At 47.4% G+C, this 26,972-nt stretch overlaps 1 protein-coding gene across 1 annotated transcript in view; it reads right to left on the reverse strand.

The window, feature by feature from the left end:
- CAP2 (cyclase associated actin cytoskeleton regulatory protein 2) overlaps positions 1–9,141 on the reverse strand; it is a 225,896-nt gene extending 216,755 nt beyond the window's left edge. The window contains exon 1 of the mRNA XM_075314722.1: positions 8,928–9,141. The gene's annotated coding sequence lies outside the window, so the exon portion shown is untranslated. The remainder of the gene's footprint in view (positions 1–8,927) is intronic.
- Between the last annotated feature and the right edge of the window lie 17,831 nt (positions 9,142–26,972).

Here is a 26,972-nt window from a genome sequence, read left to right on the forward strand (position 1 = left end):
CATACAGTTAGGTCCAGAAATATTTGGACAGTGACACAAGTTTTGTTATTTTAGCTGTTTACAAAAACATGTTCAGAAATACAATTATATATATAATATGGGCTGAAAGTGCACACTCCCAGCTGCAATATGAGAGTTTTCACATCCAAATCGGAGAAAGGGTTTAGGAATCATAGCTCTGTAATGCATAGCCTCCTCTTTTTCAAGGGACCAAAAGTAATTGGACAAGGGACTCTAAGGCCTGCAATTAACTCTGAAGGCGTCTCCCTCGTTAACCTGTAATCAATGAAGTAGTTAAAAGGTCTGGGGTTGATTACAGGTGTGTGGTTTTGCATTTGGAAGCTGTTGCTGTGACCACACAACATGCGGTCTAAGGAACTCTCAATTGAGGTGAAGCAGAACATCCTGAGGCTGAAAAATAAGAAAAAATCCATCAGAGAGATAGCAGACATGCTTGGAGTAGCAAAATCAACAGTCGGGTACATTCTGAGAAAAAAGGAATTGACTGGTGAGCTTGGGAACTCAAAGAGGCCTGGGCGTCCACGGATGACAACAGTGGTGGATGATCGCCGCATACTTTCTTTGGTGAAGAAGAACCCATTCACAACATCAACTGAAGTCCAGAACACTCTCAGTGAAGTAGGTGTATCTGTCTCTAAGTCAACCAACCTGTTGGGGTTCTATGAGGGGGTAAGTGCAAACCTGGATATTGGTAATGCAGCTGATGTGATTTATTTGGACTTTGCAAAGGCATTTGATACTGTACCACATAATAGGCTTATACTAAAGCTCCAGAAGCAAGGACTGGGGGAAACTATATGCAACTGGGTAAGGAATTGGCTAAAAGATAGGAAACAAAGAGTAGTCATAAATGGAACATTCTCTAAATGGGCCATAGTCAGCAGTGGGGTGCCGCAGGGATCTGTGCTAGAACCAATTCTTTTTAATCTCTTTATTAATGACCTTGTGGATGGGATTGATAGTAAAGTGTCAGTCTTTGCTGATGACACCAAACTATGTAGGATATTAAAAACTGACCTTGATAGTATAATATTACAAAAAGATCTGGATAAGATGTCAGAATGGGCAGATACTTGGCAAATGAGATTTAATGTTGATAAATGTAAAGTAATGCACCTAGGACGGAGTAATCCTATAACTGCGTATACATTAAATGGAAGTAAACTCGGGACTACAGAACAGGAGAAGGACTTGGGTATTCTCATTACAAATAAGCTGAGCAGCAGCACTTAATGTCAAGCAGCAGCTGCAAAAGCAAACAAGATTCTAGGGTGTATAAAAAGAGAGATTAGATCCCGCGATCCCAATGTATTATTACCCCTCTATAAATCACTTGTAAGGCCACATCTGGAATATGGGATCCAGTTTTGGACTCCACATTTTAAAAAGGATATTCAGAAGTTAGAGTCAGTTCAAAGGCAGGCAACTAGACTATTACAAGGAATGGAAGGCCTCCCATATGATGACAGGTTGAAAAAGTTAGATATGTTTAGCTTAGAAAAAAGACGTCTCAGAAGAGATCTCATTTATATGTATAAATATATGTGTGGTCAATATAAAGGACTGGCACATGACTTATTTCTTCCGAAGACAATAGTAAGGACCAGGGGGCACTCACTGCGAGTGGAAGAAAAGCGATTCCGACACCTAAATAGGAAAGGGTTCTTTACAGTTAGAGCAGTCAGACTGTGGAATACCCTACCACAAGAGGTAGTAATGGCAGATACTATAACAGCTTTCAAAAAAGGGCTGGATGATTTCCTCAGTACACACAACATTGTTGGTTATAAATGACTTAGTGACCAAATGTAGAACTAGTGGAGGAAGGTTGAACTAGATGGACCTAGGTCTTTTTTCAACCTTAGTAACTATGTAACTATGTAACAGTAAAGCGAAGACTCCATGAAAGTAAATACAAAGGGTTCACATCTAGATGCAAACCATTCATCAATTCCAAAAATAGACAGGCCAGAGTTAAATTTGCTGAAAAACACTTCATGAAGCCAGCTCAGTTCTGGAAAAGTATTCTATGGACAGATGAGACAAAGATCAACCTGTACCAGAATGATGGGAAGAAAAAAGTTTGGAGAAGAAAGGGAACGGCACATGATCCAAGGCACACCACATCCTCTGTAAAACATGGTGGAGGCAACGTGATGGCATGGGCATGCATGGCTTTCAATGGCACTGGGTCACTTGTGTTTATTGATGACATAACAGCAGACAAGAGTAGCCGGATGAATTCTGAAGTGTACCGGGATATACTTTCAGCCCAGATTCAGCCAAATGCCGCAAAGTTGATCGGACGGCGCTTCATAGTACAGATGCACAATGACCCCAAGCATACAGCCAAAGCTACCCAGGAGTTCATGAGTGCAAAAAAGTGGAACATTCTGCAATGGCCAAGTCAATCACCAGATCTTAACCCAATTGAGCATGCATTTCACTTGCTCAAATCCAGACTTAAGACGGAAAGACCCACAAACAAGCAAGACCTGAAGGCTGCTGTTGTAAAGGCCTGGGAAGCATTAAGAAGGAGTAAACCCAGCGTTTGGTGATGTCCATGGGTTCCAGACTTAAGGCAGTGATTGCCTCCAAAGGATTCGCAACAAAATATTGAAAATAAAAATATTTTGTTTGGGTTTGGTTTATTTGTCCAATTACTTTTGATCTCCTAAAATGTGGAGTGTTTGTAAAGAAATGTGTACAATTCCTACAATTTCTATCAGATATTTTTGTTCAAACCTTCAAATTAAACGTTACAATCTGCACTTGAATTCTGTTGTAGAGGTTTCATTTCAAATCCAATGTGGTGGCATGCAGAGCCCAACTCGCGAAAATTGTGTCACTGTCCAAATATTTCTGGACCTAACTGTATGTAGAGAAAAAAGGAAAAATACTTCAGCCTACAGTGTCCTAGCCATAATAAGAGTCCAAATAGATGCATGGGGGTCCGGGATGTCAATCCCAGGTAAGTCATGAAAATGGAAAAAATTCCAGCACCGAAGCCTGCTTTCTTTGGCAATTAAAAATCCATTTTAATAGAAAATATTAAAAAACATACATCTTAAAACATGGTGTTACTCCTTACACGTTTCAGACTACGCATGATTAAGGACCTGGTTTTTAGGTCTGAAACGCATAAGACGTAACTCCATGTTATAAAATGTATGTATTTTAATATGTTTTAATAAAATGGATGCTGGAATTTTTCCATTTTTCTGACCTAAATATGCCATATCATCCTTTTAGTGGCTGGTGCAGCACCATGATTCATCATGTAGGTTGGGTATACAGCTCCAAGGAGTAACCTACCTTAGACCTATAATAGCACTTGGGTTCAGGTGTTCAGGCAAGAGCTGACAGCCATATTGGGGTGCAATCTAATCACTAGGCATCAAGTAGGGATTGTCTAACTTGCAATCGTTCAGTTGTACAACAATATGTTATTGCAATTAGTGAGGTAACAATAAATTAGTGGTAATATGCTAAGATCCATTTAAGCTGGGTTCACACATAGCGACAGCGACAACGACATCGCTGTTACGCCACCATTTTCTGTGACGTAACAGCGACCTTGTAAGTCGCTGTTATGATCGCTCCTTAGCTGTCAAACACAGCGACGCAGCAGCGATCATAACGTCGCTACATGTGCAGAGAGCAGGGAGCCGCGCACACTGCTTAGCGCTGGCTCCTTGCTCTCCTAGCTACAGTACACATCGGGTTAATTAACCCGATGTGTACTGCAGCTATATGTCACAGTGCAGAGAGCAGGGAGCCGCACACACTGCTTAGCGCTGGCTCCTTGCTCTCCTAGCTACAGTACACATAGGGTTAATTACCCGATGTGTACTGCAGCTACATGTGCACAGAGCAGGAGCCGGCACTAGCAGCAAGAGCGGCGGCGGCTGGTAACGAAGGTACATATCGGGTAACCAGGGAAAGGTCTGTCTTCCCTTGGTTACCCGATGTTTACCCTGGTTACAGCTTTCCGTAGCTGCCAGACGCCGGCTCCTGCTCCCTGCTCGATTCATTTCGTCGCTCTCTTGCTGTCACACACAGCGATGTGTGCTTCACAGCGGGAGAGCGACGACGAAAAAATGAAGCAGGACATTCAGCAACGAGCAACGACCTCACAGCAGGGGCCAGCTCGTTGCAGGATGTCACACACAGCGACAGCGACGGGACGTCGCTGCAACGTCACAGAAAATGGTGACGTAGCAGCGACGTCGTCGCTGTGTGTGTCACCACCCTAAAGGTACCTTCACACATAACGACTTACCTGTGATCCCAAAAACGATGCGACCTGATAGGGATCGCAGATAAGTCGCTGGGAGGTCGCAGGTGAGATGTCACACAGTGAGATCTTACCAGCGATGCAGAACAATACAGATCGCAGTAGCGACCTGTATAACGATCTCAGCAGTCACTGTGATCCTGTTATACAGTGTCAAACACATCGATGTGTCCTGCTCAGCAGGACATCGCCTTTGAAGAAAATGGCCTGGACCATTCTGCAACGACTAGAGATCTCACAGCAGGGGCCTGATCGCTGGTAAGTGTCACACATAACGAGATCGCTAACGGGATCGCAACTGCTCAGCTGCGATCTCGCTAGCGATCTCGTTATGTGTGACAGTACCTTTAGACTGAAAACTTATAGCTAATGAGCATTCCTAGAAACACTTATTTCATGATAGCTATGCACAAAAGGTCATTGCTCCTGGCATTGTCTTGCGCATTGTCCTGTGTAAACAGGGACCTGAACTGCCGAGAACAAAGGCAGCCTATGCGCAATGAGCAATCAATTAGCGATCATTCAGTGCACATCTGAAGGGCGGTTTGTTCTCATACTCCATACTGAATATATCGAGATGTTTTGAAAATGTTGTTTCCATTTTTTCTTAGTTTGCATATCCTTTGCATGTCTATCCTTTCTGTGATTGATTTTCATAAATTACTTGACTTTGCCTACATGGGGTGGCAATTTCAATGTTGAGCAGTGTAAGTGAGTTTGGAAACAATAGATTATTGTGGTAACAATATACAGTATTAGTATAGGTAGGTTGGTTAAGGCTAGAGATGAGCAGATCACTTCGCTAAAACACTGTCCAGATCAGTGCTCTCTAGGCATGGACTGGAGCTATATGAATTAACTGAGCTTCCTGGTTCCCTCGGCGCAGCATTTGATTTGGCGGCCTGGCGTGACATCATCTGTGCGGTGACTTCTCTCCAGTCCAGCTGTTTATAAGCCGAGCTTGGGATTCCTGAGGGTAAGGAAATTCATGCAGCTCCTTTCTTTGGCTAAAAAGCTCTGACCTGTATCGGGGTTGCGTGAAGCAATCTGCTTTTCTCAAGTTAGGGCTTCTAAAAGATTACTTAAATGTAAACAGGTCTATATATATGTTGAATTATAGACATGTAACAAAGTTAGAGGCAAGAACAGTGTTGGACTGAGCTACCAAGGGCCCACCAGTAACAATGACTCTGGGGGCCCACTGTTTAGCTATATGCAAATATTACATTAGTACAGTGATGGCTAACGTATGACATGCGTGTCAGAGGTGATGTGCCGAGACATTTTTGCTGACACATGCGGCACTGGCTTCACTGCCTTCACTAACAGAAGTAAGATGGCGCCGTTCGTGCCACACTCTCAGTAGGAGAGTTGCCCCGCCTCCAGATGCTGATGCTGTCAGGCAGTGAAGCCAAATCATCTGGAGGTGGGGCAACTCTCCTACTGAGAGTGCAACACGAATGGCGCCATCTTACCTCGATTAGTGAAGGTAGTGAAGCCAGAGCTCCCCACCAGCAGACTTGCATCCCCTGTAAGCGGCAGACAGCTGCTGGGGGATAGGAGAGTCATTTCAGGTGTGTGTGACCCTTACGCGCACGCCATTATCTTAAAGCAGGTACCAAAATCTCACCGTGCTACCAGTGTACCCACCACAGTTATCGCTCAGCAATACTGATGGAAGAGAACACCCCATCACAGACAGTTAACCCTGCTAAGAGCTCACTGTACTATCACTGTACAACAACACAGTGACCGCTCATTAATACTGGAGAAAGATGACACCCCATCAGAGACAGTTAACCTTACCAAGACCTCACTGTGCTACCAGTGTACCCCATTAGGTACAGTTCACCCTGCCAAGATCCGACTGTGCTACCACTGTACCTCAACAAAGGGATCGCTCAGCAATACTGCAGGGAGAGGACACTCCATCAGAGACAGATAACCCTGCCAAGACCTGACTGTGCTACCACTGTACCTCAACATAGTGACCGCTCAGCAATACTGCAAGAAGAGGACACCCCATCAGAGACAGATAACCCTGCCAAGACCCAACTGTGCTATCACTGTACCTCAACAAAGGGATCGCTCAGCAATACTGCAGGGAGAGGACACTCCATCAGAGACAGATAACCCTGCCAAGACTTGACTGTGCTATCACTGTACCTCAACACAGTGACTGCTCAGCAATACTGCAAGAAGAGGACACCCCATCAGAGACAGATAACCCTGCCAAGACCTGACTGTGCTACCACTGTACCTCAACATAGTGACCGCTCAGCAATACTGCAAGAAGAGGACACCCCATCAGAGACAGATAACCCTGCCAAGACCCAACTGTGCTATCACTGTACCTCAAGAAAGGGATCGCTCAGCAATACTGCGGGGAGAGGACACTTCATCAGAGACAGATAACCCTGCCAAGACCTGACTGTGCTACCACTGTACCTCAACACAGTGACCGCTCAGCAATACTGCAAGAAGAGGATACCCCATCAGAGACAGATAACCCTGCCAAGACCTGACTGTGCTACCACTGTACCTCAACACAGTGACCGCTCAGCAATACTGCAAGAAGAGGATACCCCATCAGAGACAGATAACCCTGCCAAGACCTGACTGTGCTATCACTGTACCTCAACACAGTGACCGCTCAGCAATACTGCAAGAAGAGGACACCCCATCAGAGACAGATAACCCTGCCAAGACCTGACTGTGCTACCACTGTACCTCAACACAGTGACCGCTCAGCAATACTGCAAGAAGAGGATACCCCATCAGAGACAGATAACCCTGCCAAGATCCGACTGTGCTACCACTGTACCTCAACAAAGGGATCGCTCAGCAATACTGCGGGGAGAGGACACTCCATCAGAGACAGATAACCCTGCCAAGACCTGACTGTGCTATCACTGTACCTCAACACAGTGACCGCTCAGCAATACTGCAAGAAGAGGACACCCCATCAGAGACAGATAACCCTGCCAAGACCTGACTGTGCTACCACTGTACCTCAACATAGTGACCGCTCAGCAATACTGCAAGAAGAGGACACCCCATCAGAGACAGATAACCCTGCCAAGACCCGACTGTGCTACCACTGTACCTCAACATAGTGACCGCTCAGCAATACTGCAAGAAGAGGACACCCCATCAGAGAAAGATAACCCTGCCAAGACCCGACTGTGCTACCACTGTACCTCAACACAGTGACCGCTCAGCAATACTGCAAGAAGAGGATACCCCATCAGAGACAGATAACCCTGCCAAGACCTGATTGTGCTACCACTGTACTTCAATTGAACATTTAGCCAATGAAATTCAGCAACGTTACTAAGCAGGTAAGGTAAATAATTATTTGTTTTTGCTTTATTAATAAATACACTACATATATTAAAATTCTAACTTTTTTTATTTGAGCTACAAATATCACAAAATTATGGATTTTGCTAGAAGTGACACATCACTTTTTTTTTTACAAATTTTGACACACCGAGCTCAAACAATTGGCCATCACTGCATTAGCCTTATTCCCACATTTATGTATACTTCTACTTAATTATGCGCCAGTTAGTTTGTTGAGTGAATGATGAGATGCTGCTTTTTTCTCTACATAGTCATAGTGAATAATGTAATGGGGCCAAATACTGCTCATATTGGATGGTAAGTGGCACAGTGGCCCACCGAGGGATTCCCTTGTTCCCCTGTGGGCCAGCACAAGCCTGGTCAAGAACCATGATAGAAAAATTGAATCCAATAGCTATCTGGTGTTTACACAATGCGCCATCATATTGTAAAATATCATGCTGTACAGGATCTATATGGACTAGTATGATTACAGGATCTTGGAATTAGCAGAATATTTCCTTGCTCTTATAACCCAGTATGTCACCTTCAAAGACCTGACGAGTCTCAGTATGGCTGCAATTTTTATATCCTTATTGCTTCATGATGTGAATTGCATGAAATACAAGCATGGGTGCTACACGGCAGAGATATGGCATTTTTTCACATCATAACGACAACATATCAATTAATTTGGAACTTATTGTGCAATTAGGTTGGATTAGGTAGTACAATTCATTTCCATGACATACAGTATCAGCAAATTGATGCGACAAAGTCATGATCTAGCTATAGACTGACAAGCAAATCAGAAAAGTAACAAAGAAACAAACACATAGAGATTTCCAAGCCAACCAGGAATACAGGGTTATTCAACTTTGCTGTAAGGTGAGCTAAAAACCAGAACTATGCCGGTAGTGCCTATGAGAGCCACAGAGGAACCTGTATAGTAATTATCAGCATCCTGCCCTGTTCTTCAGGCAGTATTGGATTTAGCAGGCCAAGCTATGGCAGAATAAAAGGGAGGGAGTGGGTGGGAGCTAATGGCCATGCTGGAAGGCTTGAAGCATCTAAAAGGGGAGGTATTTGGTTGTGACCCGTCAGTGTGATTGAACATTGGGATAATGGACGTAGATGTAGGAATATGATGCCTGTGCTCTCACCTGCAGCCTGCAGTACAGCTGCTCATCTCCTCCACATGCCTGACATGGCAGTAACAAGCAGATGGCATCACGCACACAGCAGTAGAAGGAGCTGGCATTACCTGCTTTCAGATGACGGGCTGGTACAGATCCGATGAAACCCAGTATTATCAATGGAGCAGTTATACGACAGATGCAGCACCGAGGATGGAGGAGAACCCACATAAACGGGCTGTAGCTCAGGCTTTCCGTGTGTCAGGCATGAACGAGACGTGGTTGGGGTTTCCGGGAGCTCCAAATAAAGACAAGTGTTCTCGAGGCTGCAGATGAGGGAAGGGAGAGGGGAGGGACGTACGAAAAGGAATGACAGCTCCAGTCTGGGAAAAGCATGCCGTATGACTATAGGGAAAGGTCTCTATATTCTGAAAAATCTCACACGTATCCTTCTTAGGAATATTAGGATGAAGAATAAATATCAAGTATTTACTGCGGAATCTATTATAGAGAATACCAGGGGAAATAATATGTAACAAGAAATCTGCAGGAAAAGATCTCTGTATTGAGGCTCGAACTGGCCAAATGAGTGTGCCCCCACATGCAGGGCCCGTGTTAGACAAAGCGGGGACCCGGGCCAAAGTTTAAAGTTGGGCTCTAAATCGTCACATATTGGACCATCACTCTCAGACATTTAGGTTACATTTACAGGTGCTGAGATCAGACTGGAAAATGAGCACGATCGACAATATTTAGAACCTTCGGTACTTGTTTCCCGACCTCTTTACACAAGATTAGGAAGAATGATGGACACAGAATGATCACTAATACATTAATCTATCCCCACAGAGTATCATGTTATCACCAGCACATCTGCAGTTTACATCGGGCGATGAGCTGCCTTGAACAATGTTTTTTGTTCCACCATAAAACAATCCAATCACCTGATGAATGAACAGCATTTTGCTCGTTCCTTGGGTGATTGCCAACCTGTTTACACTTATGAACTCACTTCTGCATTGCCAGGATGTATAAATGGATTACATACACAAAGTATGCGATACAATCACTGTATGTTACACACACAGCGTCAGACTGGCTACCGAAGAAACCACCAGTAATACCAGGCCTGGCTGCGGTTACCTGCATTGAACTCTGAAGCTCTCACCTGAGCTCCGGAGTGCAGCCTGGACTGAACTCAGGGTTTGCAGGACTGAACCGCGAGCGCCGAGTGATTCCTGGCGATTGCGGTTCAGTTCATGTCACAGCTGCGGACAGGTCAGGCTGAACTCCGGAGCTCAGGTGAGAGCTTCCTTAACTTAAATTAAACTTAATTTCCTTCTGACAGAATCACTGACTGGGTGGATCAGGGAAATGTAGTAGATATAGTATATCTTGACTTCAGCAAAGCATTTGACAAAGTATCTCATACAATCCTTATTGAAAAAATGACCAAGTGTGGAATGGACAAGGCAACTGTTAGATGGATTCATAACTGGCTTAGTGATCGGAGTCAAAGATTGATCTTAAATGGTTGCACATCCAGTTGGAAGACTGTCTCAAGTGGGGTACCACAGGGCTCTGTCCTGTGCCCCGTGAACATCTTTATCAATGATTTAGAAGAAGGTATTAAGGGTAAACTGATTAAATTTGCTGATGACACAAAGCTACCGTGTTTCCCCGAAAGTAGGACCCCCCCGAAAGTAAGGCAGGGTGGGGGTTTCGGGGGGGTCCGCCAATGTAGGGCACCCCCCGATTGTAAGGCAGGGTAGCGGGGGTGCCCGGGGAATGTAAGGCCGCCTATGGGTGGTGGTCGCGGCGTAATGTATACCTCCTCCGGTGAATGGCCCCCGCAATCTCGCCGGCCTGCGGCGCGTCCCGGGTCAACGCTCTTCCTGCTTGATGCTGATTGGCCGATCAGCCTGTTCGTCACAGGCTCCCTGCTGGCCATCAGCTCGAGCTGTGATTGGCCAGTCAGCCGGCTCGCAGCTGATTGGCCGAATCAGCCGCGACGTCACCGCCTGCAGGCTCGCTCCCATTGGTCCAGCGTCCCCGGCGTCCCCGGCAGAAGGAAAGTAACGGTAAGTTACTCTCTCTCTGTGTGTGTACGGTATGTGTATGGGGGCTGTATGTGTCAGAGTGTGTGTGTGTGTGTGTGTGTTTTACCGGTACGATATGTGTGTGTGTGCCGTGTGGGTCTGTACCGGTACCGTATGTGTCAGTGTGTGTGGTGGCAGAGTGGGGGGCAGAACCACTGTATGGGGAGGCTGCAGGGGGGAGGATGGGGTGGGTGGATTCCGGACTCTCAAACAATGGGGAGGCTGCAGGGGGGAGGATGGGGTGTTTGGATTCCGGACTCTCAAACAATGGGGAGGCTGCAGGGGGGAGGATGGGGTGCATGCCGGACTCTCAAACAATGGGGAGGCTGCAGGGGGGAGGATGGGGTGGGTGGATTCCGGACTCTCAAACAATGGGGAGGCTGCAGGGGGGAGGATGGGGTGGGTGGATTCCGGACTCTCAAACAATGGGGAGGCTGCAGGGGGGAGGATGGGGTGCATGCCGGACTCTCAAACAATGGGGAGGCTGCAGGGGGGAGGGGGGAGGGGGAAATTGTTATTTTTTTTTTCCAATGTAAGGCCTCCCCCGAAAGTAAGGCAGGGTGGGACTTTTGGGGGTAAAATTAATGTAAGACAGGGCCTTACTTTCGGGGAAACACGGTAGGAGGAATAGCTAATACTAGAGAAGAGAGAGAGAGGATTCAACAAGATCTAAACAAGCTGAAACAATGGGAAGCAACTAATAGAATGGTTTTAAACAGGGAGAAATGCAAAGTCATATATCTTGGCAAAAATAATGAAAAGAGCATATACAACATGGGAGGAAAAGAGCTATCCAACAGCATGTGTGAAAAAGACAGGGGCCCTTTGCACACTACGACATCGCAAGCCGATGCTTCGATGCCGAGTGCGATAGTCCCCGCCCCCGGCGCAGCTACAATATTTTGTGATAGCAGCCGTAGCGAATATTATCGCTACGGCAGCTTCACATGCACTTACCTGCCCTGCGACGTCGCTCTGGCCGGCGACCTGCCTCCTTCCTAAGGGGGCGGGTCGTGTGGCGTCACAGCGACGTCACACGGCAGGCGGCCAATAGAAGCGGAGGGGCGGAGATGAGCGGGACGTAAACATCCCGCCCACCTTTTTCCTTCCGCATTGCAGACGGGACACAGGTAGGAGATGTTCCTCGCTCCTACAACTTCATACACAGCGATGTGTGCTGCTGCATGAATGATGAACAACATTGTACCGTCGATGCAGCCAAAATAATGAAAATGACCGACACTGCACCGAGCATACGATACCGACGCTTTTGTGCTCGGTAATCGTAGTTAAAACGATTTACACACTACGATGTCGAGAGCGACGCCGGAAGTGCGTCACTTTCGATTTGATCCCACCGACATCGCACCTGCGATGTCGTAGTGTGCAAAGGGCCCCCTAGGTATACTAATAGACTGAACATGAGTCAACAGTGTGATGCAGCAGCAAAAAAGGCAAACAACATTCTAGAATGTATTAACAGAAGCATACAGTCTGGATCACGTGAAGTCATTATCCCCCTTTACTCCTCTTTGGTCAGACATCATCTGGAATATTATGTCCAGTTCTGGGCACCACATTTTAAAAAAGACTCCAACAAACTGGAGCAAGTTCAGAGAAGAGTGACCAGAATGGTGATTGGTCTGCAAACCATGTCCTATGAGGAACGGTTACAGGATTTAGGATTGTTTAGCTTCCAAAAGAGAAGACTGAGAGGAGACCCAATAGCTGTCTACAAATATCTTAAAGGCCGTCACACTGTAGAGGGATCAGTTTTATTCTCATTTTCACAAGGAAAGACAAGCCCGGACACCTGCCCCAAAGGGGCTATAGGGAGGGCGCACATGACTGAGGAGGGATGCTAGGCCCGAGGGTTAGTGAAGGGTTAAGGTGCAATGCTTTTGTGTGGGAAGGTGAGGGGTGGAGCCTTGGGGGCTATGGGGTCATGTGAGTGGGCAGGGAGTGGGCAGTTGTGGGATGGATATATAGGGCAGGACTGTGGGAAAGGGGCAGTCATTCCTTACCTACCTGGCAGACGTCTGAAATCGTTTCTCCATGGAGGACTGGGAGTATTTAGAAGGACAAAAAAAATCTGTACAAGGACGTCATGATGGAGGTTCCCCAGCCCCTCACATCACCAGATGGAGGCCCTTGTGGAAAAGATTAAAAAGATGGTGGAGCAGCATGGCCAGCAGTGGATGGAAGAGCTGCTGCAGTGATGGTCCGGTGACGTCGGCGGCGCTGAAGATGGGACCCCTCTGCCTCCGAAGCGGCAGCGTAGATCGCGGCCTCTTGTGCGCCTCAGCCCAGAGACGAATCCAAGAAGCCGGCATCGGAGGAGGAGCCCCAGCGGGAGACCCACGGCAGCGGCGGCGGCGGATCTAGGAGATGGGACATCGCGGGGCCTGGGCCGGAAGTTGGGCCGCAGGCAGCAAGGCAGCGGGGCGGTGAGTGATATGGCCGGCCTCCCCTCCACTTCCGGGTCGCGACACATGTATGGTGACGCGCGCGTCGTGGCCGCGTGACCCGGCGCACTCCCCTGACCCGGCGCTCTCCTGACCCGACGTGCTCCCTTGTCCCGTTGCGCTCACCTGTCCCGTCGCGCTCATCTGACCCGTCGTGGTCACATGGGCCGGCGCGATCACGTAGGCCGGCGTGGTCACGTGGGCCGGCGCGGTCACGTGGGCCAGCGCAGTTACAGGCTGTTTACGGCGTGGGGGCCGGCGCGGTGACGTAGGCAGCACGGCCGCGTGACCCCGGGCGCGGTCTTGTGGTCTGGCGTCGCGATCACACGCCTGGCACCCTGACGTCATAGTCTTGCGAGTCGGGGATGCGGTCACATGACTACACGATATCATCACAAAGTGCGGTGCCAGTGCCAGTGTGGGATCGCTTCAAGTGACCCGGCGACACGGTTATAGGGCCGGAAGAGGTCTTAGGCAGCGCGGTCTGTGCAGCCGCGCAGGGCCGGTGTGGGTATGGTCACGTGGCGTGGCCACATGACTAAAAATATGTTACCGGAAGTACGGCCTTCACTGGGTCTGGGGCGGACGGCGGATCACAAGGCACAAATAGGCTCCAGGACCCAGAACACAACAGGACCCCCCCACAACGGCAGAGGAATCTGGGATGACAGCGGCAGCTTGGCAGTCGGGTGGAAGCTACGCCGAGGAGACTGCAGCGGCGGGGTGGTGCGTGAGGTCACCGACATCCTATATTTTCTGTTGCGGCACGGGGTTACCATAGTGATGGGGAGGTGCGGCCGCATGACCTGGGGTGTGGTCAGGGTAACATGGCCCGGCGGTGCGGTCATGTGGCCTTGGCGTTGAACCCAGAAGTACGGCCTGTGCAGCCACGCAGGGCCTGCATTACGGCATACATTGGCTGAATGCGGGAGCGGTCAGCGTGCCCTGGGCGCAGACACATGGCCCAGTCAGATGGCTGCCCTGCAGCAGCCATGCGCCACGGGTCATGTGGTCCGGCGTTGCGTTCACAGGCCCCGGCGTTGGGTGCAATATCCAAGAGGTGTTGCCTGCGGCTGGAGCGCCCTCCCCCCCGTTTGAGGCTCTGAGCCGGTGACCTTTTGTCAAGCGTTCCCGGATAGACAGTCAGTCTGGGCGCTTTCGCTGTGGCCCAGGAGGGCTGCAGCCTGCGTAGATCCATGGAGAAGATTGCGGTACTCGACGCGGAGGACACGTGACGGCTGTTCCGTGGGATTCCGCGGAGTCAGCCTGGTAAGAGTAAGGCTCACTTAAACCTTTTATTAATGTTCAGATTATAGTGGGTGGTAAGGGTGTTGAAACGTATGGTTTCGGGTGCACTAGGGTGGTAGTGTGTTTGTCAGTGGGTTTTGGAACGGTGCACGGCTGGTCCCTGTGGCCAGTGTTCAAATTTGTGAGGGAGTGGTTGCTTTGGGGTCCAGGAGGCCTTTCTGTGCACTTCATGAGTGTTGGGAGGTTTTTCATTTTCATGCTAGTGTGCTTTCATGATAGTGGGTATATCTATAGGTGAAGACAACATTTTGTTTTGGTTGGTGTAATTGTGCTTAAAAAAACAAACAAACAAAAAAAAACATTCTCTGGGTAATTTTGTATGACTGGTGATTTCACGGCGGTTTGCGAGTAATTCAGATGGTGATACGGATATTGAAAAAGCGGTGGTGGATAGCCATGTCCATGGCAGTTTCATGGTTTATTGTAATAGTCATGGGGGGTCTTTTGGCTGGAGGATTATCGCTGCGCCCTAGTATTTGATAAGGCTTTGATGGTAGTTTGCTGACATGGTGAGCAGTTTTGGGGGTGCACCTGGTGGCTTAATCTTTTGCGTTACAGTGGGGTGTGTGCTATTGCTGGTCAGAGGTGAGGGGGAAGATGGTTGCATTGTCACTACAGTGTGTTTTATAATTTTATATGCCTCCGTCCGGGTTCGGTTCTACAATTGGGGCTGTGTGTGTACTAAGGGTTTTCATGTGTACTGGGGGGCGGTATGGTTTGTTGCGGTCAGACGTTCAGGAGAGGTCGAGATGATTGGGACTGCAGATCTTTTGGAAACCTGTCCTTTCTGGCAGCGGTGGATGAAATCCCCCCGGGGGGCGTGGCGTTGACCTTTTACCGGATTTGGTTTACAGGTTAGCAGTTTATTAATAGAAGGCAGTTAGCGGTTTCATGTAAAAAAAAAAAGTGTGGCATGATAATACATGGTCGGAGAAGGAGTTTGTTGCTTTTTTCCTGTACTTGGGTTTCAGTGTTTGTTTACAATTTCTTGGGGTACATATATATTGCGTGGAGCTGGGTGTGTTATGGTTGCTCAATGTCTGGTTGTTGAGGTTTGTGGTATGGTTTCTGTTCGGTAGTCAGGGATTATCTGGTATTAGGGATGGTGGAGTGCTTATTTTCTGTTCATGGTCAAACCTGGGACTATTAAGGTGTTTCTTCATGGCCAGGGTTTATTTGCGGTTAGCATTTGTTTTGATAAGTCAACATGTTTGATTCGTCTGGGGCACTATGTTTAAGTCAGGTCACGGGTCATTATTAGGTTCCTGTGTATATCGTGCTGCTGTTTTGGGGGTTGAGTTTGGTTATTGAATATGTGGGTCTATGTGCCGCTGGGGTTTTTTGTATGATCTGCAGTTATATGGGGTTCTTACGGTAGTCTGCCGGTCGTGGCTGCACAGGGGCAGTTTTAATAAATCTATCCACACGGATTGGTGGGTTCTTACTGCGGTTCTTTAGGATTGCCGGCTTAGCTTTTGGCAGACCGTATCGGGTGGTTTCGTTACAGCCGTTGATAGAAGCTACGTAGGAGTTTATAATAAAGGGAAGGTACTTCTTGCTTACGATGGGCTTGGACATTTCTTTTGGGTGCAGCTGGCCCTGCTTTGCCTTATGGGTATACAGCTCGCCTTAGAGTGTTTTCTGTTTTGGTGCCCCCGGACGGTGGGGGCTAGGGTGATGTGTTGGCGTAAGGAAGGTGTAACATAGGCTCATTTGTCAGGAATGGTAGGTATTATGGGAACACGATTGTTGAGCGGCACAGCTACGGGGGGGGTGTATTTGAAGTAGTGTGCGAGCAGGTTTCAACTATAACATTACCTTCCTTAAGGCTGCTTTACACGAGTCGATCCATCGTGCGATTTATTTTGCAAAGTCTTTTCTTTTTTTTTTTTTGTTTGTATCGCTGATAGGTAGTTGTCCATGTGTCACACGTTGAGTGTTGTCAAACGACCACAAAGCGCTCATCGATATATTGATTGGCCATGGCGGACGTCCAAAAGGCTTCACACATGTTTTCCTTTGGTCAATCTGTCTTTTGTATGGGCGTAATTAGGCAAACTATACACCCCTCCGTGACGTTGTCTGGATTGTTGCACGCCCTGAATTATTCTGACCTGCTCAATCCAGTTCTGCTAATGTGGTTGATTGGTTACATCCCATATATATAGTTTCTCTTCTGCGTCTGTCTTTGTTGCCTCGTGTGTCCTTAGCATCATTCTTGTTTGTTGTTTGTGGTCTGGTTAATGTCGATTTTGATCCAAAAAGGAAAGATTGGCATATAACAACTTACCACAAAAAAGGGATAACAAGGAGTGAGGGCGGAAAATCTAGCAAACAAACAAACGTAAGAAAAATTAGGAGAAATGCACTATAAAACACTGTGCATGACGCCAATGCTGAATGTTCACACATCATGACTACAGCTCCGTATTTTATAACAGTAATAACCAATCAAAACGCATCTGCTACAACCAATCCGATTAGATTAGGCGTGATTATTTAAAACCACAAATACGCCCTGAACGTTTAATGACGTCACAAATAACTACGAGGATGGCCGATTACACGGTGTCACACTTTACAATGTGTCGTTCATTAAGACTAAACTGACCGATTTTATGGAATTAAACGATGAGTACACGATGGCCGAATTTCAATCGATTAGGCATCGGTTGGACTCGCAAGGAGCTGTCACATGAGGAGATGTCGTTACGAATGACGGAAGTGCGTCACAAAATCCGTGACCCCAACGATGCATCGCACAATATATCGACTCGTGTAAAGCAGCCTTTAATGTTGGGCTGGTGGCATGCCATGGTAGGGGAAGCTAGTGCGGTGTGCATTGACTCTTAATGATTCTAAGGACCTGGTAATTGTCTGGGGCAGTTTTTGTGGTGCTTTATGGCTGAATGGTGGACAAACAGTGGGCACCTGGTGGGTGCAACGTTATGACGGATGGCCCGGGTTTATGGTGTCTATGGTTTCAGAGAAGGGTGGTCTGTGTCTGAGTTTTCCGGGACTTCGGGTCGTGTGGAGTCGCTTTTCTTTCATTTTGTGAGTAGTGTCGAGCCCGCAGTTCAGCGGGGAATGCGTGCGGAGCACATCTCATTTTGGTAAGAGGGTGGTAACAGTAGTATTGTGATTCGTGGTTGCACGGGTGATGCACACAATTAATTGTGGTCATGCGGCCTGGGTGGGTCTTCCCCATTTAGGGGTCATTGAACAGTATGTGGTGGTCAGAAGGGTGTACTTTGACTTGTGTTAGGACCGCATTGGTGGCAGGGGTGTTGTGGCACTTGAGTACATAGTTTGGGTCTTTTCTTCAGGCCGGTGATCAGCTTGGCGGTCTTCGGTTGCGGGTCATTGTGATTCCGGGGTGGATTGGTTTTTGCTATTGAGCTGGATGGATATTTCAAGATCGGTTCTATCACGCAGGGTTGACGGGACCAACAGCGTTTGGGTACTGCATGTGGGTGGAGGAGTCAAGGGGCTTGATCCGTGACATCGGGTCTAAATGCCTGGGTCCATTCTGCATGGGAGCCGTGGTCGTGTTGTTGTTCATAGGGACTCCTGTTTTGGAATGACTAAATAGTGGGTTTTTACCTGGCACGTTTTCAGGAATATGTCGGAGGTTGGGGGAACCAGTGTAGGTTCTTTTGTTTACGCCAATAATGGTTGGGTTTGCTTAATTATCAGGTGAGGTGCAATTTTCGAAGGCGCCTGCAATGTTGCGGTCTCAATGAGCCAGAGTTTACCCCCTATTCCATGGGGGTTGGCGGCGGTTCAGCTGGCTCGTTGGTGACTGGTCGCGCAGGCGGTGCATAGTATCGGACAATGTGGTCGGCCAGTTGCAGGTCTTGGATGTGGATGTGGATGACCTTGTTGTACTGGTGGTTTGGTGCAGGTTGGCATTGCAAGGTCTAATGGGGTCAGTTTTTCTCGATTGGTATTGGTACAGAAGCATTGGTTACCCGAGCCGCGGAATCGGCTTGGGTTGGGTTTTGGTGGTGGGACTCGCACGTACAAGGTGTCATACATGCTCGCGGTGGTGGAAAGGAGGGGGGTATTTGAAGTCGGTGGATTGCACAAAGAGCGGTGGGGTGAACCCAGTGCAGGAGCGGGTTATCCCTGGTGGTGCAATGGTATACTTGGTTAAGGTGGGTCCCTGCTGTGCTGGGTCACAGCGGGACATGTTAACATGGGACCCTGCTGTGCTGGGTCACAGCGGGGCATGTTAACGTGAGTCCCTGCTGCGCTGGGTCCCAGCAGGACATTGGTTGGGCAACACTCGGCTGGGTGTCCTCAAGTCGGTGTGGTGCGCCTGAGGGCACGTGGTGGAGCTGGTGTTGCAATCATGTACAATGGACTCTTCATTTACCCCCCCTCCTTTTGATGGTGGTTATATTTATGGAATATTACTACGTTTATGTATAAAATGTTATTGCTTGTTTTGTGTTAATAAACGGGGCTGCTGTGGCCTTTTACATCCAATGTCACGCAGTCGTGTCTTATTTTAGGTTAAGAAGGGGTAAGTGTGTGTTTTGGGATGGGTCATTACAGTGAAGCCGTCAGTCAGACTTTCCGAAGTCAAGACTAAAAGCTGGGATGAAACTGGTGGGGAGGAGACACAGATTAGAAAATTAGAAAAAACTTTTTGACAGTGAGGGTGATCAACAAGTGGAACATTCTGTCACAAGAGGTGGTGAGTAGAGTTGAGCGATGTTCGATTCGAACGGTTCGCCAATTTCAAATTCGAGTGATTTTGGGGGCTGTTCAAGTCGTTCGATGAACTCAAACGATTTGCTTCAAGTTCGGCAGTTCGAGTTAGCGTTCGATAAGGGCTCAATCACCAAAAAGCGTAGCTAGTTACTAGCTGGCTTTTCACTGTACTACTGTGAGGCACTGTGAATCATGATATTATCAAAATTCAGCGTATAGTGTGCGGAGGGGACGGGGTTTAGATCAGTGCTGCTGCAGAGTGCTGAAAGAATGGCGACATATCACATGTCTTTGCTCTATAAGACACGGCCATTTTCCCCGTCGCCGCCATTATCTCTCTGCTGCGGGTATATGACAGTCACCGCTCCCGGGGCTGCTGTGTCCGCTATAGACATACAGTGCAATCTCCACATCGCTTTAGGGATTAGGGACTACTTGTAATTTCAGCCCTTTTCAGGGCTAGATTACAGCCGTTAATAGCCATTTTTGCTAGGCAGGGCTGTGCCAGCGCTGTGCAGGGGTTTACATCACAGCGTCTGGCTAAATCAGCTCTGGCAATTCCTTGGGGCATAGTTTCATTGTCAGGGATAGAAAGTGAAGATTCCTTTGCTGACCAGCTAGCTACAGCACCTGTGCATTCTACACACCTGTCCATTTTTGCTACACATTTTTAATTGCAAACAGTGCTGACACTTTTAGGGGCATACTAAAATTGTCTGGGATACTAACTTAGGTTTCCTCTCCTGTCAAGCAAGGTACACCAAGTGTGCATTCTACACACCTGTCCATTTTTGCTACGCAATTTTAATTGCAAGCAGTGCTGACACTTTTAGGGGCATACTAAAATTGTCTGGGATACTAACTAAAGTGGGCTTTACATGCTACGATATCGCTAATGAATTATTGTCGGGGTCATGTTGTTTGTGACGCACATCGGCATCATTAACGATATCGCAGTGTGTGACACTTATGTGCGACCTTAAACGATCGCAACAGCGGCCAGAATCGTTTGCCGCGGAGAGGTCGTCCTGAAACATAAAATCGTTTTCTTCTAATTAACGATGTTGTTCCTCGTTCCTGTGGCAGCACACATCGCTTTTTGTGACACCGCAGGAGCGAGGAACATCTCCTTACCTGCCTCCATTGGCAATGCGGAAGGAAGGAGGTGGGCGGGATGTTACGTCCCGCTCATCTCCGCCCCTCCACTTCTATTGGACGCCTGCCGTGTGACGTCGCCGTGACGCCGAACGAACCGCCCCCCTTAGAAAGGAGGCGGTTTGCCGGCCAAGTCGCTAGGTGGGTAAGTCCGTGTGACGCTGCCGTAGCGATAATATTCGCTACGGCAGCGATCACAACATATCGCACATACGATGGGGCAGGTGTTATTGCGCTCGACATTGCAAGCAATTGCTAGCGATGTCGCAGCGTGTAAAGCCCGCTACCGCACCTGTGCATTCTACACACCTGTCCATTTTTGCTACGCAATTTTGATTGCAAACAGTGCTGACACTTTTAGGGGCATAGTAAAATTGTGTGGGATACTAACTTAGGGTTCCTCTCCTGTCAAGTAAGGTACACCAAGTGTGCATTCTACACACCTCTCCATTTTTGCTACGCAATTTTAATTTCCAAAAGTGCTGACACTTTTAGGGGCATACTAAAATTGTCTGGGATACTAACTTAGAGTTCCTCTCCTGTCAAGATAGCTACAGCACCTGTGCATTCTACACACCTGTCCATTTTTGCTATGCAATTTTAATTGCAAACAGTGCTGACACTTTTAGGGGCATAGTATAATTGACTGGGATACTAACTTAGGGCTCCTCTCCTGTCAAGCAAGGTACACCACGTGTGCATAGTACACCACCTGTCCATTTTTGCTTTGCAATTTTAATTGCAAACAGTGCTGCCAATTTTAGGGGCATATTTTCATTGTCTGGGATAGTCAGTGTTGGTTTTTCAGCTGTCAATAAAGCTAGACCACCTCTGCAATCTACACCACCTCTCCATTTTTGCTACGACATTTTAAGTGTCCAATTTGGTCACAAACAAGTGAGTACATAAGGATAAGGCTGCACATCAAAGTTAGATAATAGCATAATGCTATAAGCATACCGAAAAACATTGAAGCATACAATGAAAAATGCCACTTGCTAACTTGAAAGTGTGAATAATGAAATGCATACCTGCCATGAATATTACGAAAAAGGAGATATTTAGCAATCGCATTGATCAATGTAACTGAGGCATAAAACCTCGTCAAGGTATATCTCTATATTGGGGTCCCTAGCTCTAGGACCCTAACTGTGTGTCATCTCATTGCAATTAAAAACTGCTGTGTGTGGAGAGGGGTAACCAAGGACTTTCTTATATAGGAGATGGAAAAAACATGGCCGAAAGGGGCGGAGCTGTGTACATTCAGAAAAAAAGACAAAAAAATTCATAATACTAAGGATAACTGAAGTGAGCACTAATATATGTTATGAGTGCAAGCCAAAAAAATACATAGTACATAAGGATAAGGCTGCACATCAAAGTTAGATAATAGTATAGTGCTATAAGCATACCGAAAAACATTGAAGCATACAATGAAAAATGCCACTTGCTAACTTGAAAGTGTGAATAATGAAATGCATACCTGCCATGAATATTAGGAAAAAAGGAGATATTTAGCAATCGCATTGATCAATGTAACTGAGCCCCAAAACCTTGTCAAGGTATATCTCTATATAGGAGATGGAAAAAAACATGGCCGAAAGGGGCGGAGCTGTGTTCACATTCAGAAAAAAAACCAAAAACTTCATAATACTTTTTTTTTTCTTTTTCTGAATGTGAACACAGCTCTGCCCCTTTTGGCCATGTTTTTTCCATCTCCTATATAAGAAAGTCCTTGGTTACCCCTCTCCACACACCGCAGTTTTTAATTGCAATGCGATGACACACAGTTAGGGTCATAGAGCTAGGGACCCCAATATAGAGATATACCTTGATGAGGTTTTGTGCCTCAGTTACATTGTTCAATGCGATTGCTAAATATCTCCTTTTTCCTAATATTCATGGCAGGTATGCATTTCATTAATCACACTTTCAAGTTAGCAAGTGGCATTTTTCATTGTATGCTTCAATGTTTTTCGGTATGCTTATGGCATTATGCTATTATCTAACTTTGATGTGCAGCCTTATCCTTATGTACTCACTTGTTTGTGACCAAATTGGACACTTAAAATGTCGTAGCAAAAATGGAGAGGTGGTGTAGATTGCAGAGGTGGTCTAGCTTTATTGACAGCTGAAAAACCAACACTGACTATCCCAGACAATGAAAATATGCCCCTAAACTTGGCAGCACTGTTTGCAATTAAAATGGCAAAGCAAAAATGGACAGGTGGTGTACTATGCACACGTAGTGTACCTTGCTTGACAGGAGAGGAGCCCTAAGTTAGTATCCAAGTCAATTATACTATGCCCCTAAAAGTGTCAGCACTGTTTGCAATTAAAATTGCATAGCAAAAATGGACAGGTGTGTAGAATGCACAGGTGCTGTAGCTATCTTGACAGGAGAGGAACTCTAAGTTAGTATCCCAGACAATTTTAGTATGCCCCTAAAAGTGTCAGCACTTTTGGAAATTAAAATTGTGTAGCAAAAATGGAGAGGTGTAATATACTATTATCTAACTTTTGATGTGCAGCCTTATCCTTATGTACTATGTATTTTTTTTGGCTTGCACTCATAACATATATTAGTGCTCACTTCAGTTATCCTTAGTATTACAAACAAGTGAGTGGCAGAAGGACAGATGCTGGTGGAAAGGGGAACAGGCGTGTTGGAAAAGGAAAAAAAAATTGTGTCCGTAGGGTAGGTGGTAAAGCTACAGTAACATCTGCTGAAGAAAGGCCATCTTCCAGCAAAAGTAAGATGTCTACTACTTTCCGTGGACAATCTGATGTGATCCCTATTTTACGGAACCGACCAACTCTACCAAAGGTAGATGATGCACAAAAAAAGCACATGCTTGAATGAATCTCAAGTGCTCCATCAAGTGGCCTCTCCTCCACCTCAACTTCAACATCCAAAAAACTACAGTCCTCTGAGTTGTCACCCCAATCACACTTGCTTTCCACCAGCTTTCAAGTCTCCACCCGCCCTGCAGAGTATGGGATAACAGAGGTGGGTGAGTCTGCAGAGCTGTTCAGTCACACTATAGCCTGGGAATCTGAGGTCTGCTCCAAAGCTACAGTGAGTCCAGACTAGGAAATGATCTGCAGTGATGCCCAGAAGCTTTGTGAGTCAGATTCAGGCCCTGATGAAGAAGTTTCTGAGCATAATGCAGACTTTCATTCCCAAACTGTAACTACTCTTGGAGGAGACAATGAGGAACATACTGATGATGATGATGAGACTCAGATACCTAATTGGAATGACAACTTAACTATTCAGTCAGGGCAGGAAGAGGTTAGGTCTGAGGACGAGGGGAGTGCAAACACACAGGTTGATGATGAGGTTGTAGATCCCAATTACTGTCAACCCACAGTCAGGCACTCAAGGAGGTCAGCAGAGGCGGTGGAGGAGGATGCGACTGGCGACAAGGTTAGCTTGCGGCTTCCTGGACAGAAACTGAGTACTGGAAGCACGTCAAAAACTGAATCCTCAGCCACAACTCTGCCTCTGAGCACAAGTCGTGGTGGCTCTGCAGGTCGCATGGGATCAAGGCCTTGCCTAGCCTGGTCCTTTTTTGACATCACAAAGGATCTACCAAATTATGTCATCTGTAAGCTTTGTCGCCAATCTCTATGTAGAGGCCAAAAACTCAATAGTTTGACTACTTCGTACATGAACTGTCACATGAATAACAACCATAAGTCCCAGTGGGAATCTCACTGTGCTACAATGCGGCCCAGTGGAGTGGGCCAACCACCGTCTGCCCCTTCAAGTGTATCCACGCGCACTTCATCCTCTATGATTGTGGGGACAGCATTCCCACATGCTTTGCGACGCAGACCTTCCACCTCTTTAACCGCAACAGGCAGTGTGATTGGCAGGTCAACAGTTGTTTTGGAAGGGGAAACAGCTGCTGGTGTACAGCTCTCTCAGACATCGAGAGCACCACCTTTGGATGAAGGCAACATTATGTCTCCGCCTGCACTTTCCTCACAGACGAGCTGTTTTCATGGGACACCTTACTCCACGCCATCTCAGCACAGAAACCATCTCTTGGTCCCTCAGATGTCGACAAGTAAAAGGCCATTTCCTCCTAGCAATGACAAAGCTAAGAGGTTGACTTTCACCCTCTGCAAGCTGTTGGCTAAAGAAATGCTGCCCTTCCGCCTGGTGGACACACAGGATTTTTGAGCCCTTATGACCGTCGCGGTGCCCCAGTACCAGATGCCCAGTCGCCACTACTTCTCCAAGAAAGGTGTGCCTGCGCTACACCAGCATGTCGCACACAACATCACTGCTTCCTTGAGAAACTCTGTGTGTGACAGGGTGCATTTCACCACCGATACTTGGACCAGTAAGCATGGACAGGGGCGTTACATGTCGCTGACTAGGCACTGGGTAACTATGGTGATAGATGGAGAAGGGTCTGCTGTACAAGTCTTGCCGTCCCCACGAGTTGTGCGTCAATCCTCTGTATGTCGAAGTTTCTCCACTGCTTCTGCCTCCTCAACCTCATCTGGGTCCTCCACCTCCACCCAAAGCCTGTCTGGTCAGGCCACCCGCGTTGTAACTGCACACAAGGAATCCCACACACCTCCTTACTATCCTGGCAGCAGAGCTCAACGGCATCAGGCGGTCTTTACGTTGAAATGTCTGGGAATTAAGAGTCGCACAGCTGAGGAGTTGTGGACAGCTCTGGAGAGCGAATTTCGTAAATGGTTGTCTCCACTCAACCTGCAGTCAGGGAAGGCCGTGTGCAACAATGCTGCAAACTTGGGTGCGGCCCTTCGCCGCGGCAAGGTGACACACGTGTCTTGTATGGCTCACGTGTTGAACCTTGTTGTCCAGCAATTTTTAACCCACTATCCTGGCCTAGATGGGCTTCTGCACAGGGCACGGTCACTATCTGCTCACTTCCGCCGTTCAAACAGCGCAGCTAACCGACTTGCATCGCAACAGAAGTCTTTCAGCCTGCCGGTTCACCGACTGAAATGCGATGTGGCGACATGCTGGAATTCGACTCACCACAAGTTGCAGCGACTGTGGCAGCACCTCAGAGCCCTGGTGCAATACGTTATGATGTATAGCCTGGGCCAACGAGATGCAGAGGTGGGGCAGATCATGCTGATGGAGTGGTCTCAGATCAAGGACCTATGCACACTTCTGCACAGTTTCGACATGGCGACGAATATGTTTAGCGCTGACAATGCCATTATCAGCATGACAATTCCAGTCATTTACCTGCTGGAACAAACTTTAAACAGTATTCGGAGTCAGATGGTGGGACAAGAGGAAGGGGAGGAAGTACAGGAGGATTCATATGCGGAAGGGATACCAAGATCTACAAGGTCCAGACGTTCAGCATCACCAAGGCGGCAGGTATGGGATGGTGGGGGAGAGGGACTAACAAGGGAGCATGGTAGCAGCCAAACTGTTGAGGAAGGTGCAGGAGCCCAGGAACAAATGGAGGACGAACTGGCGATGCGCATGGAAGACTCAGCAGATGAGGGAGACCTTGGTGAAATTTCGGTTGTTCAAGGTTGGGGGGAGATGTCAGAGGAAGGAAGCACGGTTATCACCTCGCCGACACAAACACAGCAAGGACTTGGTCCGCATGGATGTGCAAGACACATGAGCGCCTTCTTGCTGCACTACCTACAACATGACCCTCGGATTGTCCGAATTAGAAGTAATGGGTGTCACACTCTTAGATCCCCGGTACAAGTCAAAATTTGGCAAAATAATTCCAGCCATAGAAAGGGACGCACGTATGCAGGAGTATCAGCAGAAGCTGTTATGCAATCTTAGCTCACAGAGAGTGGTGGATATAGGTGATAATGCCGCGCCACAGATCACTTCAGGAACAGTAAGTAAGTGATTTGATGTTTCTTGGTTCTGTACGGTCCTGAGGAAGGGAGCGGAGCTCCTGAAACGCGTAGACCTATGCCAATAAAGATACGTTAATCTTACTGTTCCTGAAGTGATCTGTGGCGCGGCATTATCACCTATATCCACCACTCTCTGTTATCTGCCATCGGGTGGCTGCTGCCTGGATCGTTAATTTACATGCTGTTTAAGGGGTTGTGACTTGCACAACTCCATCTGGTGAGTATATACTCTCCCCCCTCACCCCATTTTATTGGGGTAATACCCTATTGCGCTTCTTTGTCCACAGCTTATACACATGCAATCTTAGCTCGGCTTTTCCACTAAACACTAGAGATGAGTGAACCGGTCGTGGTTCGGCTCGAGTTCGGTTCGTCGAACGGAGGTCTCGTTCGAGTTCAGTTCGTCGAACGTTCGATGAACCGAACTCGAACCGCATAGGAAACAATGGCAGGCAATCACAAACACATAAAAACACCTAGAAAACACCCTCAAAGGTGTCCAAAAGGTGACAAACAACTCACAACACAACACAAACAC

The sequence above is a fragment of the Anomaloglossus baeobatrachus genome, chromosome 6, assembly GCF_048569485.1.
Source record: "Anomaloglossus baeobatrachus isolate aAnoBae1 chromosome 6, aAnoBae1.hap1, whole genome shotgun sequence".
Lineage (NCBI taxonomy): Eukaryota > Metazoa > Chordata > Amphibia > Anura > Aromobatidae > Anomaloglossus > Anomaloglossus baeobatrachus.